Below are 17,323 nucleotides of genomic sequence, written 5' to 3' on the forward strand. Positions count from 1 at the left end.
ATGAAGCATTTAACCCGATTTTCAAGGCAAATACAGCTTGAAAATCAAAGCAAAGGACCTCCTGTCAATAAATGGACATGCAAATAGGCAAACTTTTTTTAAAACAACTATCATGCCTTATTTTTCCCTTTAAGTTGAGACTACACTTTGATCACATATTGATTGTTTTATTTCATATTAACTGTGGTGATATATAAAGGCGAAATCATGAAACTGTCATTGTTCAAATATATCTGGCCCTGACTGTACATGGTGGTTTCATTTTTCACAGGTACCACAGGTGTTGAAGGGCACAGGAACAAAAAAATCTGCATCCCAGCACCAGACCCACCCTTGGCAGGATCAGAGTAAAAGGACCTCATCTGTTTTCAGGCAGTTTACTTCAGCCTCTATTATTCATCTCTCCACCAAATACTGTTGAGGAAGCAAAGCTGAAAGGAAGGTGACAAGCCCAAATCATCTCCGCAACTCCCAATTTCTTTCAGTGAATGATCTGTGCCGTAGCCCTGTTACCTATGTGCTAATAACTAAAATGTTACCTGTAAAGGTTGTTTTGGGATGGACCTTAAATCCTTTTGTGAATGTGAAGTAACATACGGATATACAATAGTATGAGTAGTGGGAATAGTAGGAGCCATTTGGTATTTTGCTTTGTTGACGGTATTGGCCTCTAGATGGCGATGGTATGCTTGCCTGCACTAGAGTGGGAGGAAAACTGTCACTGATCAGGTGAGGTTAATTTAAGTATCACAAGTGTATTGATTGGAGAATGGAGCACAAGGGTGAAGGACACATAGTTTTTACTGTGACAGTGGGTGACAATGAGTTCAGTATTTTGGATTTTATGTTTTTTGGTCAAATCAATTCTATCACCAATTTTCTGGATATCGGCATCAATAATAATCTCAAGCCGGTGTTGTGGGATCTGCCAATTGCAACATCTGCAATAAATGGAAACGGATCAAGTCAAAGGCAAGTTGTTTGGACATTCTTATGTACTCTAGAAGTGGACACGTGTAAAACTCCCTAACACCCGGGCTGCAGGTTACTACAATTTTATCATTTGTTAGTCACTACAACAATGCAGTTAAAAAAAAAAAAAGATCAACTTTTTATGAACAAACTTTGGCTACCCTGAGAATTATAATGATTGAAAATAAGAGAGTAGTAAATCCGATGAGAATGATTTGGCTTTGTAGATCAATCAACAAAACATAAAGGAGTTTTGTTCTAAATTGGCAATAAATCTTTATAACCCATTGTCATAAGGCATATAGATTTTCAATCCCTGTTTTTAATATAACTAGCAATACCATGATAAGTAAATACACGTCAAAGTCAGTCCCTGTAAGTAAGCATTTATTTTTATAAATTAAAAAATTATGTTTAGTTCTTGTTATTGCTCTATCAACTGTCTTTTCTATTTTGTTTTTTAGCACTGAATAAGGCCTGCAGGCAGCTGACATCCTCCCTCTCCCACCCTGCTGCATCCACTGCTGCAGCCTCAGGATCCCCGTCTGTTTCTACTGAGCTGGATGACAGTACACTGCTGGCAGAGGCAGTTAGGTTCGACGAGGCAAACATGACATGCATGTATAGAAAAACAATATTACAGTAAAAGACTATGGTGTATGGAGTAGCTAGTGTTAATTTCTTAGCATTTCTGTACTAAAGTTACATTTTTAAAGGTTTTTAAATTTGTTTTATGAATTTTAATTCATTGTTTCTGTCTGTCTAGCACAAAGAGTCTGTATTCCAGCTGGCTGGATTCAGACTTTACCTGAAGTGGACCAGAGTTGGATCTCAGACCCTGTTCAGGTGGACAGCCCAAGGACATCCTGAGCTGGACTTTAGTCGAGTTGATGAAGTCTGGTGGTATCCTCCTCCTGTACCACTGCAGATCAGCACTGAAACAGTACTTTGGACACCCACTTCAGCTGTGGATGCCAAGAAAGCTGTGGCAAGTCAAGCTGACATGTCCACACGCAGACTGAGGAAGATCTCATCTCAGCTGGACTCCATCAAAAGATCAGGCAAGTGGTTGCTTTGGGGACCATGCACATTGGCATCCGAGTATCTGGCCTGTCAGAGATGTAAGAGGAAGGTCATCAGCTGGAGCCATGGTATCACCTCCTAGCTTGACATCGGCCACAGGGTGCAGTTCCCCTGCGTTTTAATCTCAAAACGTGCCTGTGATTTTGAGTTGGTCACCTTGATGCGTCAGCAAGGCCTGGGCAACAGCCAGATCCAGAGGAAGCTGCAGGAGCGACATGCAGGGGTCTGGCTGGAAAAGTCAGTTCAGTACCTGACAGACTGCAAGGGCTGGGAAGATGGGTCTGATCTGTTGACGTTTCAGCCTGTGCCTGCCAGTTCCCAAACCCCAATGGCTTATGCAGGTGTATGGCCAGGACACCCTGCAGATGCTGCGGGAAGTCAAGGACAGCATCACCTCAAGATTTGGCCAAATTATAAAGATGGATTCCACAAAGAAAGCATTGACAGGTCATCATGTCTGTGCTCACAGCCAGCGAGGGATTTGGTTTTTGGCCAATGATTGAGGGGCTGATGACTCATTTTGAGGTGGCTGGGGTTCCTCCACTTGAAATTTTGTATGTGGACAGAGACTGCTGTGGCAACACATTGCTGATAAAAATGTTTGAGGTGGGGAAACATGGAAATTTGGCTGGATATCTGGCATTTCATGAGAAGGTACGCTGTAGACCGACTCACACCAGCTGTATGCCTCCATGAGTCGCCTCAGCAGTTAAATTTTCATGTGGGACCAGGATCTGACCGCCATAAAGAAGGCAAAGAATGCAGAGCTCGATGGAGATGCCAGGAATCCATCCGAGGCTGATGTGCTTCGCTCCATCAGTCGGACCGAACTAGCTCTGCATTGCAGACGTACCACCCAAGGTACCCTCGAGACCCAGACTCTTATTGAGGGCCTGATTCAAGCCTTCGATGGGGACAACAGCCTTGACACTCTGGGGGTTCCACTTATAAACACTGCCCGCATGAGGGAGAAACTTAAATCCCAGAGGAAGCATGTTGCCTGCATCCAGGATCTCCCAGGTGTGCAACTGTACCTGCAGACAAGTACTATGAGGAAAGGAGGACAGCGGTTACCAACCTACCGCTGTGACAGGGGTTCAACTTCACTGGAGTCATTTCATTTACACCTAAACAGTTTTATCCCCGGTAACTTTGTTAATCTCAACGCTCAAAAGAAATGAAAATCATCACTTACTAACTCGGTGATTTTTATTTCAATGTCCAACCAATTGTTCTGTTTTTTTTCCAACTCTCTTTAAAAGGTACGCTGGCAAGTGACGTCTTCTTCCAAGCGTACCTGTTGGATGGTCTGTCTAGGTGGAATGAGGACCGAGCGGTTGCAGCAACAACAGATGAACAGACACATTCCTATAATCATCTGCTGCATCATGCTGCCAACACGCTTGCAGAGGAGGTTCTTGGCACAGAGATCATCCCCTATGTCGGACCAAGAAAATACACTGGTAACATTTTTATTACAATTTTACCAGCGCTTATGTTGAATTCACTTGTGTTAAATTAACACTGGACAGTGTGTATGTGTGTCCACTGACACTTTTACAATAGTCAAGTATCTAACACTGAACCACAGCTGGACAGTTGAGTCTGAGGCAACATGGTTACATTTCTTTGATAGGTCAATCAGGAATCCTGAAAGTTGAAAGAGCAGGAACAGGCAGGTCATTCAAGGGACATCTGCACCTGACAATGGGGGCTTTTCCTTTTAGAGAGAGAGGTCACCAAGCATGATCAAAGAAGACTTAACACCTTCATCTCTGTTGGCACCTACTCACAGCTATTATCACCTTTCTGTTAACTCTCCCTTGCAAAACATAGTATGCGTAAATTTTCCATGATACTCGTGAAAAAAGGGCAAATACATATACACACTGTCTCGTATTAATTTAACATTTATTATTTTGCTGTTCCCAGATTATTTTCGTATAGGTTTTTGTTTGCTTATCCGCTTAGCAAACTTTTAAACTTTTGTTTGTTTTATGTTTCCAATGCTGTGAGTTTTACTGAAGTATTAATAGAACTTCACTATATGTAAATACACCAACTCTAAATACACAAATGGGTAGAAGTAAAATTAGCCAGGAACACGTATACATTTTAAGTAATAACCTTGTTCTTCTATGTAGCCCCAACACAGCAACCTTCATCAGGAACTGCTGCTCAAGCTTCTGAAGCCTCCTCCTCACATGATGTAAGAAGGAATTTAAAAATAGGTATTAAAATTATGCTTTGCTGCTGTACACAGAAGTTATTGTATTTTATTTCTGTTTTAGGATTCCGTTGGGCCTGACAACATCGAAGGGTATGGAGCAGTACAAGACTTGGCAGAGTTTTTGTTTGGCCTCAGACACCACCATCTTGCCTTGAATGGAGAAGAGGCCAACCAGGTCATCAGCCTGTGGCAAATGCTGGGGGAGTACGACAAAAGGAAAACCATTTACCCACAACGTCACCGAACCAACTTGGCACAGGGTCGATTCAGGGCAACCAAAAAGATTGTGGCACCAGGTGTAGAGAGCATCAAAAGGTAGCGCAATTCAAGCAAATACAAGGTCTTGACTGTTTTAAAAAAAATCTTCACAATTCAAAATATCTAATTACAAAATAATAACACTGAAAACAGAGGTGTTTTAATGGTATGTATCAGATTGTATTTTTCAGATCTTTCATTGGGACCCACAGTCCAGCTCAGTGGCCTGACTGTAACAGGGTGGTGGAGGCGTCTTCCTGAGACTCTGTGCCCAAATGCTGTGCACTGTGACGGGAAAAAGGTGTCCCGGTTCACAATGGTGGCTCGTTTATACAAGCACATCCGGGAGTGTCTGATAACAAACGGTAGAGTGATGAGGGAGACCACCATCCAGCTCCCCGAAGTAAACGCTGCCACACTCACACAATGGTGAGGACCTCAGCATACTTCATATACAGTTCAGTACAGAAGGATTTGAACAATGACAGAATCTGTACAATTTTGCACCAAAACAATGGATTTACAATGAAAACAATCAAGTGTTATCTTTCACCTTTATTGCTGCTGATAGCTTTACAGAGATTTCACTTTACATCACATTTACCTGCATTTTCAAGGTAATTACAGCCTTGAAAAGAAAGTACTAATCTTTTTATATATTTATTTTACACAGGTACAGCAGGCGCTGCAGGGGACAGGAACAAAAAATTCTGCTCCAGGTAATCCCAGCTCCAGTTTACTTCCGCCTCATCAATTTATATTGCCACCAAATACTGCTGGGGAAGCAAAACTGAAAGGGAGGCCACAATCCCAAGCCATCTTCCCAACTCACAGCCCCATCCACAGCTGCACTTCCTGTCACAACTGCCACCTGGCTACGTTGTCCCGTCAGGGGCTGCATCCTCACAGGTGACGGCTGCACCTGGATGCTCCCAATACATACTTTCATACTGTATATACCTTTATCATCACCATCCACCCAGACAAGCACACGATTAAACCCGACGTAGGAAACAGGTAGAAGAGCACACAGCCCAAGGAAAAAGGAAATACACAAGTAAGACAGATGTGGTTATTTGCCGCAAGTGCAAAAAAAGCCGAAAAACGACATCACACAGACAGTATTTCGGCAACTGGTTGTCATGGTACGGTTTTTCTAGGACCCAAGTGCAGGAGACAGAGGGAGGCTGGAGGCAGGAGTTCTCAAAACAAAAGGATTTATTCCACAAAAAGGGGAAAACAAGGCGCTGCAGAGCAGGATGAAAAAACACAAAACTAACAGGGATCAAAAAACTACGAGGAGACATGGAGGTGGAAACAGTACGGACCGACAGGGAACCAAGGAATGACAAGACAAGATATACTGAAGGGATAACGAGACATGACGAGACACAGGTGCAGACACAATCAGGGCAGATGGGACACAGGCGGGGCAAGACAGAAACTGAAAGTCAAAAACTGGGGGGAAGTGTCAAACCCTGACACTGGTACTGTGGAGAAACAGGGGAGTCCCTTTACTACAGGTGTTTCAGTCATATGGGCGTGGTTTGACTGTACGCAGCAGTGCACGCTTCAGCAAGCGCTTGACACGCGGGCCCGTGACGTTTGTTTGAAGCCGTGTATTCTACTATTGGAGGTACGTTCTCTTTCGTGAAAATACATCCAATAACTTTATCACAGTTTCATCGAAAGCAAGGATTGTCAAATATTAACATTATTGCTTTTACTTATTTTATGTGATTATCAGGTTGTAAGCCAGAGAGTATGGTTGAATCACTCAGAGGAGCAGAGAGCATCTTCAACGGACAAGGAGGAAGCAGTGGACATGACAGCATGGTTGGAGGAAAAGAGAACTGGCCACAGCATGTCAAATCTGCTCAACGTGACTTCAGAGAGGAACTGAAGAAGTTAAAGGATGATTCTTATTTATGTGAAGACATAAACACCTTAGAAAGTTCTACTAAGGTACTGGCAGATCTCAGGAAATCCTTTGAGAGTCACTGTAATAGAGAACATGGTCTCATGCTTAATAAACGACTCCTGGCTGGCTCGGTAGTTTTGTCTTCCCTAGCATGTTCTGGCATAGCCAACACTTATTTGAGATTATCCTGTCATATTGTCTATGAAAACAATGTCTGTTTTCCCCCAAAAAATACGGAAAGTAAAAGACTTTGAATGCACACATTAAAGCCAGACGGACATAAGTTAAGAATAAAACAAATGAGATGCAAGAAACAGTTTCATTATTTTCCCATCAACATTGAATTTGGGTTAGAGTTATGCCTTCCCTCCATTTTATTCATTTGAGCTGTTACCGTTGTTATATTGCTACATACTCATTTTTATATATTTGTAAAGCTTGTTCACATATACATGTTTTCACTTTGGCCAGTCTCTGGGTTTGGATTGTCCCCGTTGATTTAGCTAAATATGTGAAATATTTAGCAAATATTGGTAAATACTAGTTATTAGACACAATCCCAGGTCAAATTTAGGATATGTTGATGGCAGAAGAATGAGCCTTTATTTCTAGCATCTCATTTGTTTTATTACACATTTTAGTTTTTGAGAGGATAACATGGTCGCTTAGTGGTTAGCACTGTTGCCTCACAGTGAGAAGGTGCCCAGTTTGACTCCGTGGCCCGGCAGGGGTCTTTCTGTGTGGAGTTAGTCTGTTTTCCCCGTGCTTGTGTGGGTTCTCTCCGGGTACTCCGGCTTCCTCTCAAAGTCCAACAACATGTGTAGTAGGTTATCTGATGATTATAAATTGCCTGTTGGTGTGAGTGTGTCTGGTTGTCTGTTTATCTATGTGGCCCAGTGGTGGACTGGCAACCTGTCCAGGGTGTACCCTTGCCTGAAGTTAGCTGGGAGAGGATTTCATAAAATTGTTAAAGCTCAAAGAATTCAAAACCTCTCGTATTGATTAAGACACGGAGCCAACCCCTGTTGTTAAGGGTAGACAAAGATTAGATTAGAAGTTAAATACAATACACATGTTATTGTTGGAGAAGACACAGGGGAAAGGTGACACCTTAAGGTGATTTCCCCTTGAGCTGGCTCTTCCAATTAAATTAATTAGCAATACACATACAATTTGTTGAGAGAAGACAATGGGCAGAAACAAATGTTTAGCATTGGGGGGTCTGATCTTCGGTCTGGTTTGACACCTCAGATGGGAGACAGTAAAGGAAATGTAGAGCTGGAAGTGACATGTCTCTTAGGCTCAACCAATGAAAATCATTTGCAAAGAACACCCTCCTTTTCAGTATAAAAAAGATTGGATCGATGACCCCTGGGTGCATTTCTTTCCTACCCATGAGAGAAGTGTACCTCCGGCCGGAGACAAATGTACCTCCGGCCGGAAAAAACCTTGTGCTTGACATCATTAAAAGTTGTATTAACCTGTGATTCCATTCCACTAGTCTTTCTTGGTTCACCAGACAAAAGAACACAGATTTTTCAGCTGGGATAGGCTTCAGCAGACCCCTGTGACCCTGCAAAGGATAAAAGCGGGTATAGATAATGGATGGATGGATGGTAGCAGGCAATCCTTCAGTGTTTAATACAACACAAATACAGTAAACCTCTTTGTTTTGGGTTGTAACGACCACAGCCGGATGCCCCGCCCACTCTCTCTTATTTGTCGGGCCAGTGGCGCAATGGATAACGCGTCTGACTACGGATCAGAAGATTCTAGGTTCGACTCCTGGCTGGCTCGGTAGTTTTGTCTTCCCTAGCATGTTCTGGCATAGCCAACACTTATTTGAGATTATCCTGTCATATTGTCTATGAAAACAATGTCTGTTTCCCCCAAAAAATACGGAAAGTAAAAGACTTTGAATGCACACATTAAAGCCAGACGGACATAAGTTAAGAATAAAACAAATGAGATGCAAGAAACAGTTTCATTATTTTGCCATCAACATTGAATTTGGGTTAGAGTTATGCCTTCCCTCCATTTTATTCATTTGAGCTGTTACCGTTGTCATATTGCTACATACTCATTTTTATATATTTGTAAAGCTTGTTCACATATACATGTTTTCACTTTGGCCAGTCTCTGGGTTTGGATTGTCCCCGTTGATTTAGCTAAATATGTGAAATATTTAGCAAATCTTGGTAAATACTAGTTATTAGACACAATCCCAGGTCAAATTTAGGATATGTTGATGGCAGAAGAATGAACCTTTATTTTTAGCATCTCATTTGTTTTATTACACATTTTTGTTTTTGAGAGGATAACATGGTCGCTTAGTGGTTAGCACTGTTGCCTCACAGTGAGAAGGTGCCCAGTTTGACTCCGTGGCCCGGCAGGGGTCTTTCTGTGTGGAGTTAGTCTGTTTTCCCCGTGCTTGTGTGGGTTCTCTCCGGGTACTCCGGCTTCCTCTCAAAGTCCAACAACATGTGTAGTAGGTTATCTGATGATTATAAATTGCCTGTTGGTGTGAGTGTGTCTGGTTGTCTGTTTATCTATGTGGCCCAGTGGTGGACTGGCAACCTGTCCAGGGTGTACCCTTGCCTGAAGTTAGCTGGGAGAGGATTTCATAAAATTGTTAAAGCTCAAAGAATTCAAAACCTCTCGTATTGATTAAGACACGGAGCCAACCCCTGTTGTTAAGGGTAGACAAAGATTAGATTAGAAGTTAAATACAATACACATGTTATTGTTGGAGAAGACACAGGGGAAAGGTGACACCTTAAGGTGATTTCCCCTTGAGCTGGCTCTTCCAATTAAATTAATTAGCAATACACATACAATTTGTTGAGAGAAGACAATGGGCAGAAACAAATGTTTAGCATTGGGGGGTCTGATCTTCGGTCTGGTTTGACACCTCAGATGGGAGACAGTAAAGGAAATGTAGAGCTGGAAGTGACATGTCTCTTAGGCTCAACCAATGAAAATCATTTGCAAAGAACACCCTCCTTTTCAGTATAAAAAAGATTGGATCGATGACCCCTGGGTGCATTTCTTTCCTACCCATGAGAGAAGTGTACCTCCGGCCGGAGACAAATGTACCTCCGGCCGGAAAAAACCTTGTGCTTGACATCATTAAAAGTTGTATTAACCTGTGATTCCATTCCACTAGTCTTTCTTGGTTCACCAGACAAAAGAACACAGATTTTTCAGCTGGGATAGGCTTCAGCAGACCCCTGTGACCCTGCAAAGGATAAAAGCGGGTATAGATAATGGATGGATGGATGGTAGCAGGCAATCCTTCAGTGTTTAATACAAAACAAATACAGTAAACCTCTTTGTTTTGGGTTGTAACGACCACAGCCGGATGCCCCGCCCACTCTCTATTATTTGTCGGGCCAGTGGCGCAATGGATAACGCGTCTGACTACGGATCAGAAGATTCTAGGTTCGACTCCTGGCTGGCTCGGTAGTTTTGTCTTCCCTAGCATGTTCTGGCATAGCCAACACTTATTTGAGATTATCCTGTCATATTGTCTATGAAAACAATGGCCGGGTTTCCCAGATCCAACCTCTCTTAAGGATTTAAGAGAGGTTCAAAGAAGGTTTGAACTAAGAGAGAATCCTAAGATACGGGTGTTTCCCAGATGACTTCTTAACACCGTCCTTTAGTTTCGCTCTTTCAGACGCTCTTTGGAGCAGCTGTACGGTTCTGAAACCAAATGAATCGATGCCAGGCAAATCGATCACCGATCACTATCAGCGCATTTTCACACGCAGCACTGCTGCCTAACGCACTAATTCACTGCTGCCTGTGCGTTATAATAAAAAATTAAGATGATAAATATAATTCAATGACCCCTTTTCATCCAAACGGTGTGTTACTCCGTTATTTCTGGCTACAGTGAGGCTTTTTTTCCCCACACACGGAGACCGGGAGTAAACGGGGTGGGCGTGTGTGTGCGTTCAAAAACATGAGCCAAGAGAAGGCGAGTTTCGCAAATCGCAACGTGGAAATACAGCAAACCCTGGTTTTTCGCAGGGGTTATGTTCCAAAAAGAGCCCGTGATAAGTGAAATTCTTTTTACAATTATAGAGGGCTTCAGATTGCAGAGATCATCCCCGCCTCGCACGTATTCCTCCTCTTCTGAATGATGCTGCATCGCGCGAGTCGGCAGGTGGGTTTTTTCAAGAGAAGAAAATAGTTATGGGTCGTTGTCTTCGCTCTTTTTTCTTCTGGGCAAAAAGATTCTTTAATATAAACCGACACCATTGATTATATTTGAGACTGTATGAACGATTCATCAAAGGATCTTGTTCTTCAGCTGCTGCTTCCCTGTCATCACATAGGGGCTCGGGCTCGGGCTCGGGCAGGAGGATCGGTGTCCCGGCTGCCTGACAGCCCGGTCCGACAGCACGTCCAGGGGACTGAAGTGCTGACGCACGAATGCGTTCATATAAACAGTTCTGCTTCGCGCACGGTGACGCGGTTGATTTGCAGCGAGAACATGCTGTATAGCAGCCAAATTATCAAATAAATGATATTCATGATGATCATTTTATTTGTGCGCATAAAGCATATACAGGAACACACTTGTTATTCCTTATTTTTCTTTTTTTCCCCCTTTGCTGTCACCAATAAATGCTAAACAATATAAATCTAAAGTATAAAATAAATCAAAATTTGTGCGGGGTGCATTGTTTTAATATCTCATTGCTTGGTGTGATATTGATTTGCCTGACGCGGCTGGATCTGTGAGTCTTTGTTCACTAAGAAGGTTGGAAAGACTGGGTCAGCAGCATCTTTCATTTCCTTCTTAATGAAAGAGATACTTAAGCTAAGAGCAACTCTGGGAAACGCGATTTTCTTTCACAGGCTCCTTAAGAAGGTTTGAAAGAAGTCTTTCGCTGTTAAGAACTACTTAACTGATCTGGGAAACCCGGCCAATGTCTGTTTCCCCCAAAAAATACGGAAAGTAAAAGACTTTGAATGCACACATTAAAGCCAGACGGACATAAGTTAAGAATAAAACAAATGAGATGCAAGAAACAGTTTCATTATTTTGCCATCAACATTGAATTTGGGTTAGAGTTATGCCTTCCCTCCATTTTATTCATTTGAGCTGATACCGTTGTCATATTGCTACATACTCATTTTTATATATTTGTAAAGCTTGTTCACATATACATGTTTTCACTTTGGCCAGTCTCTGGGTTTGGATTGTCCCCGTTGATTTAGCTAAATATGTGAAATATTTAGCAAATCTTGGTAAATACTAGTTATTAGACACAATCCCAGGTCAAATTTAGGATATGTTGATGGCAGAAGAATGAACCTTTATTTTTAGCATCTCATTTGTTTTATTACACATTTTTGTTTTTGAGAGGATAACATGGTCCCTTAGTGGTTAGCACTGTTGCCTCACAGTGAGAAGGTGCCCAGTTTGACTCCGTGGCCCGGCAAGGGTCTTTCTGTGTGGAGTTAGTCTGTTTTCCCTGTGCTTGTGTGGGTTCTCTCCGGGTACTCCGGCTTCCTCTCAAAGTCCAACAACATGTGTAGTAGGTTATGATTATAAATTGCCTGTTGGTGTGAGTGTGTCTGGTTGTCTGTTTATCTATGTGGCCCAGTGGTGGACTGGCAACCTGTCCCGGGTGTACCCTTGCCTGAAGTTAGCTGGGATAGGCTTCAGCAGACCCCCGTGACCCTGCAAAGGATAAAAGCGGGTATAGATAATGGATGGATGGATGGTAGCAGGCAATCCTTCAGTGTTTAATACAACACAAATACAGTAAACCTCTTTGTTTTGGGTTGTAACGACCACAGCCGGATACCCCGCCCACTCTCTCTTATTTGTCGGGCCAGTGGCGCAATGGATAACGCGTCTGACTACGGATCAGAAGATTCTAGGTTCGACTCCTGGCTGGCTCGGTAGTTTTGTCTTCCCTAGCATGTTCTGGCATAGCCAACACTTATTTGAGATTATCCTGTCATATTGTCTATGAAAACAATGTCTGTTTCCTCCAAAAAATCTCTTTGTTTTGGGTTGTAACGACCACAGCCGGATGCCCCGCCCACTCTCTCTTATTTGTAGGATAACGCATCGTTACAATGGATAACGCGTCTGACTACGGATCAGAAGATTCTAAGTTCGACTCCTGGCTGGCTCGGTAGTTTTGTCTTCCCTAGCATGTTCTGGCATAGCCAACACTTATTTGAGATTATCCTGTCATATTGTCTATGAAAACAATGTCTGTTTCCTCCAAAAAATACGGAAAGTAAAAGACTTTGAATGCACACATTAAAGCCAGACGGACATAAGTTAAGAATAAAACAAATGAGATGCAAGAAACAGTTTCATTATTTTGCCATCAACATTGAATTTGGGTTAGAGTTATGCCTTCCCTCCATTTTATTCATTTGAGCTGTTACCGTTGTCATATTGCTACATACTCATTTTTATATATTTGTAAAGCTTGTTCACATATACATGTTTTCACTTTGGCCAGTCTCTGGGTTTGGATTGTCCCCGTTGATTTAGCTAAATGTGAAATATTTAGCAAATCTTGGTAAATACTAGTTATTAGACACAATCCCAGGTCAAATTTAGGATATGTTGATGGCAGAAGAATGAACCTTTATTTTTAGCATCTCATTTGTTTTATTACACATTTTTGTTTTTGAGAGGATAACATGGTCGCTTAGTGGTTAGCACTGTTGCCTCACAGTGAGAAGGTGCCAAGTTTGACTCTGTGGCCCGGCAGGGGTCTTTCTGTGTGGAGTTAGTCTGTTTTCCCCGTGCTTGTGTGGGTTCTCTCCGGGTACCCCGGCTTCCTCTCAAAGTCCAACAACATGTGTAGTAGGTTATCTAATGATTATAAATTGCCTGTTGGTGTGAGTGTGTCTGGTTGTCTGTTTATCTATGTGGCCCAGTGGTGGACTGGCAACCTGTCCCGGGTGTACCCTTGCCTGAAGTTAGCTGTGTTAGGATTTCATAAAATTGTTAAAGCTCAAAGAATTCAAAACCTCTCGTATTGATTAAGACACGGAGCCAACCCCTGGTGTTAAGGGTAGACAAAGATTAGATTAGAAGTTAAATACAATACACATGTTATTGTTGGAGAAGACACAGGGGAAAGGTGACACCTTAAGGTGATTTCCCCTTGAGCTGGCTCTTCCAATTAAATTAATTAGCAATACACATACAATTTGTTGAAAGAAGACAATGGGCAGAAACAGATGTTTAGCATTGGGGGGTCTGATCTGCGGTCTGGTTTGACACCTCAGATGGGAGACAGTAAAGGAAATGTAGAGCTGGAAGTGACATGTCTCTTAGGCTCAACCAATGAAAATCATTTGCAAAGAACACCCTCCTTTTCAGTATAAAAAAGATTGGATCGATGACCCCTGGGTGCATTTCTTTCCTACCCATGAGAGAAGTGTACCTCCGGCCGGAGACAAATGTACCTCCGGCCGGAAAAAACCTTGTGCTTGACATCATTAAAAGTTGTATTAACCTGTGATTCCATTCCACTAGTCTTTCTTGGTTCACCAGACAAAAGAACACGGATTTTTCAGCTGGGATAGGCTTCAGCAGACCCCCGTGACCCTGCAAAGGATAAAAGCGGGTATAGATAATGGATGGATGGATGGTAGCAGGCAATCCTTCACTGTTTAATACAACACAAATACAGTAAACCTCTTTGTTTTGGGTTGTAACGACCACAGCCGGATGCCCCGCCCACTCTCTCTTATTTGTCGGGCCAGTGGCGCAATGGATAACGCGTCTGACTACGGATCAGAAGATTCTAGGTTCGACTCCTGGCTGGCTCGGTAGTTTTGTCTTCCCTAGCATGTTCTGGCATAGCCAACACTTATTTGAGATTATCCTGTCATATTGTCTATGAAGACAATGTCTGTTTCCCCCAAAAAATACGGAAAGTAAAAGACTTTGAATGCACACATTAAAGCCAGACGGACATAAGTTAAGAATAAAACAAATGAGATGCAAGAAACAGTTTCATTATTTTGCCATCAACATTGAATTTGGGTTAGAGTTATGCCTTCCCTCCATTTTATTCATTTGAGCTGTTACCGTTGTCATATTGCTACATACTCATTTTTATATATTTGTAAAGCTTGTTCACATATACATGTTTTCACTTTGGCCAGTCTCTGGGTTTGGATTGTCCCCGTTGATTTAGCTAAATATGTGAAATATTTAGCAAATCTTGGTAAATACTAGTTATTAGACACAATCCCAGGTCAAATTTAGGATATGTTGATGGCAGAAGAATGAACCTTTATTTTTAGCATCTCATTTGTTTTATTACACATTTTTGTTTTTGAGAGGATAACATGGTCGCTTAGTGGTTAGCACTGTTGCCTCACAGTGAGAAGGTGCCAAGTTTGACTCCGTGGCCCGGCATGGGGTCTTTCTGTGTGGAGTTAGTCTGTTTTCCCCGTGCTTGTGTGGGTTCTCTCCGGGTACTCCGGCTTCCTCTCAAAGTCCAACAACATGTGTAGTACGTTATCTAATGATTATAAATTGCCTGTTGGTGTGAGTGTGTCTGGTTGTCTGTTTATCTATGTGGCCCAGTGGTGGACTGGCAACCTGTCCTGGGTGTACCCTTGCCTGAAATTAGCTGGGATAGGCTTCAGCAGACCCCCGTGACCCTGCAAAGGATAAAAGCGGGTATAGATAATGGATGGATGGATGGTAGCAGGCACTCCTTCACTGTTTAATACAACACAAATACAGTAAACCTCTTTGTTTTGGGTTGGAACGACCACAGCCGGATGCCCCGCCCACTCTCTCTTATTTGTAGGGCCAGTGGCGCAATGGATAACGCGTCTGACTACGGATCAGAAGATTCTAGGTTCGACTCCTGGCTGGCTCGGTAGTTTTGTCTTCCCTAGCATGTTCTGGCATAGCCAACACTTATTTGAGATTATCCTGTCATATTGTCTATGAAGACAATGTCTGTTTCCCCCAAAAAATACGGAAAGTAAAAGACTTTGAATGCACACATTAAAGCCAGACGGACATAAGTTAAGAATAAAACAAATGAGATGCAAGAAACAGTTTCATTATTTTGCCATCAACATTGAATTTGGGTTAGAGTTATGCCTTCCCTCCATTTTATTCATTTGAGCTGTTACCGTTGTCATATTGCTACATACTCATTTTTATATATTTGTAAAGCTTGTTCACATATACATGTTTTCACTTTGGCCAGTCTCTGGGTTTGGATTGTCCCCGTTGATTTAGCTAAATATGTGAAATATTTAGCAAATCTTGGTAAATACTAGTTATTAGACACAATCCCAGGTCAAATTTAGGATATGTTGATGGCAGAAGAATGAACCTTTATTTTTAGCATCTCATTTGTTTTATTACACATTTTTGTTTTTGAGAGGATAACATGGTCGCTTAGTGGTTAGCACTGTTGCCTCACAGTGAGAAGGTGCCAAGTTTGACTCCGTGGCCCGGCATGGGGTCTTTCTGTGTGGAGTTAGTCTGCTTTCCCCGTGCTTGTGTGGGTTCTCTCCGGGTACTCCGGCTTCCTCTCAAAGTCCAACAACATGTGTAGTAGGTTATCTAATGATTATAAATTGCCTGTTGGTGTGAGTGTGTCTGGTTGTCTGTTTATCTATGTGGCCCAGTGGTGGACTGGCAACCTGTCCTGGGTGTACCCTTGCCTGAAATTAGCTGGGATAGGCTTCAGCAGACCCCCGTGACCCTGCAAAGGATAAAAGCGGGTATAGATAATGGATGGATGGATGGTAGCAGGCACTCCTTCACTGTTTAATACAACACAAATACAGTAAACCTCTTTGTTTTGGGTTGTAACGACCACAGCCGGATGCCCCGCCCACTCTCTCTTATTTGTAGGGCCAGTGGCGCAATGGATAACGCGTCTGACTACGGATCAGAAGATTCTAGGTTCGACTCCTGGCTGGCTCGGTAGTTTTGTCTTCCCTAGCATGTTCTGGCATAGCCAACACTTATTTGAGATTATCCTGTCATATTGTCTATGAAAACAATGTCTGTTTCCCCCACAAAATACGGAAAGTAAAAGACTTTGAATGCACACATTAAAGCCAGCTAACATAAGTTAAGAATAAAACAAATGAGATATAAGAAACAGTTTCATTATTTTGCCATCAACATTGAATTTGGGTTAGAGTTATGCCTACCCTCCATTTTATTCATTTGAGCTGTTACCGTTGTCATATTGCTACATACTCATTTTTATATATTTGTAAAGCTTGTTCACATATACATGTTTTCACTTTGGCCAGTCTCTGGGTTTGGATTGTCCCCGTTGATTTAGCTAAATGTGAAATATTTAGCAAATCTTGGTAAATACTAGTTATTAGACACAATCCCAGGTCAAATTTAGGATATGTTGATGGCAGAAGAATGAACCTTTATTTTTAGCATCTCATTTGTTTTATTACACATTTTTGTTTTTGAGAGGATAACATGGTCGCTTAGTGGTTAGCACTGTTGCCTCACAGTGAGAAGGTGCCAAGTTTGACTCTGTGGCCCGGCAGGGGTCTTTCTGTGTGGAGTTAGTCTGTTTTCCCCGTGCTTGTGTGGGTTCTCTCCGGGTACTCCGGCTTCCTCTCAAAGTCCAACAACATGTGTAGTAGGTTATCTAATGATTATAAATTGCCTGTTGGTGTGAGTGTGTCTGGTTGTCTGTTTATCTATGTGGCCCAGTGGTGGACTGGCAACCTGTCCCGGGTGTACCCTTGCCTGAAGTTAGCTGTGTTAGGATTTCATAAAATTGTTAAAGCTCAAAGAATTCAAAACCTCTCGTATTGATTAAGACACGGAGCCAACCCCTGGTGTTAAGGGT

At 42.3% G+C, this 17,323-nt stretch overlaps 6 non-coding genes across 6 annotated transcripts; all 6 read left to right on the top strand.

Moving 5' to 3' along the window:
• Positions 1-8,188: 8,188 nt before the first annotated feature.
• On the top strand, positions 8,189-8,261 carry trnar-acg (transfer RNA arginine (anticodon ACG)). The gene has a single exon. It is a non-coding gene; the product is annotated as a tRNA-Arg (tRNA).
• Positions 8,262-9,853: 1,592 nt separating this feature from the next.
• Positions 9,854-9,926, top strand: trnar-acg (transfer RNA arginine (anticodon ACG)). The gene has a single exon. It is a non-coding gene; the product is annotated as a tRNA-Arg (tRNA).
• Positions 9,927-12,313: 2,387 nt separating this feature from the next.
• On the top strand, positions 12,314-12,386 carry trnar-acg (transfer RNA arginine (anticodon ACG)). The gene has a single exon. It is a non-coding gene; the product is annotated as a tRNA-Arg (tRNA).
• A 1,829-nt stretch (positions 12,387-14,215) lies between these two features.
• On the top strand, positions 14,216-14,288 carry trnar-acg (transfer RNA arginine (anticodon ACG)). Its single transcript has one exon. It is a non-coding gene; the product is annotated as a tRNA-Arg (tRNA).
• A 994-nt stretch (positions 14,289-15,282) lies between these two features.
• Positions 15,283-15,355, top strand: trnar-acg (transfer RNA arginine (anticodon ACG)). Its single transcript has one exon. It is a non-coding gene; the product is annotated as a tRNA-Arg (tRNA).
• Positions 15,356-16,349: 994 nt separating this feature from the next.
• trnar-acg (transfer RNA arginine (anticodon ACG)) lies at positions 16,350-16,422 on the top strand. Its single transcript has one exon. It is a non-coding gene; the product is annotated as a tRNA-Arg (tRNA).
• The last annotated feature ends 901 nt before the right edge of the window (positions 16,423-17,323 follow it).

The sequence above is a fragment of the Cololabis saira genome, chromosome 5, assembly GCF_033807715.1.
Source record: "Cololabis saira isolate AMF1-May2022 chromosome 5, fColSai1.1, whole genome shotgun sequence".
NCBI classification, from domain to species: Eukaryota; Metazoa; Chordata; class Actinopteri; order Beloniformes; family Belonidae; genus Cololabis; species Cololabis saira.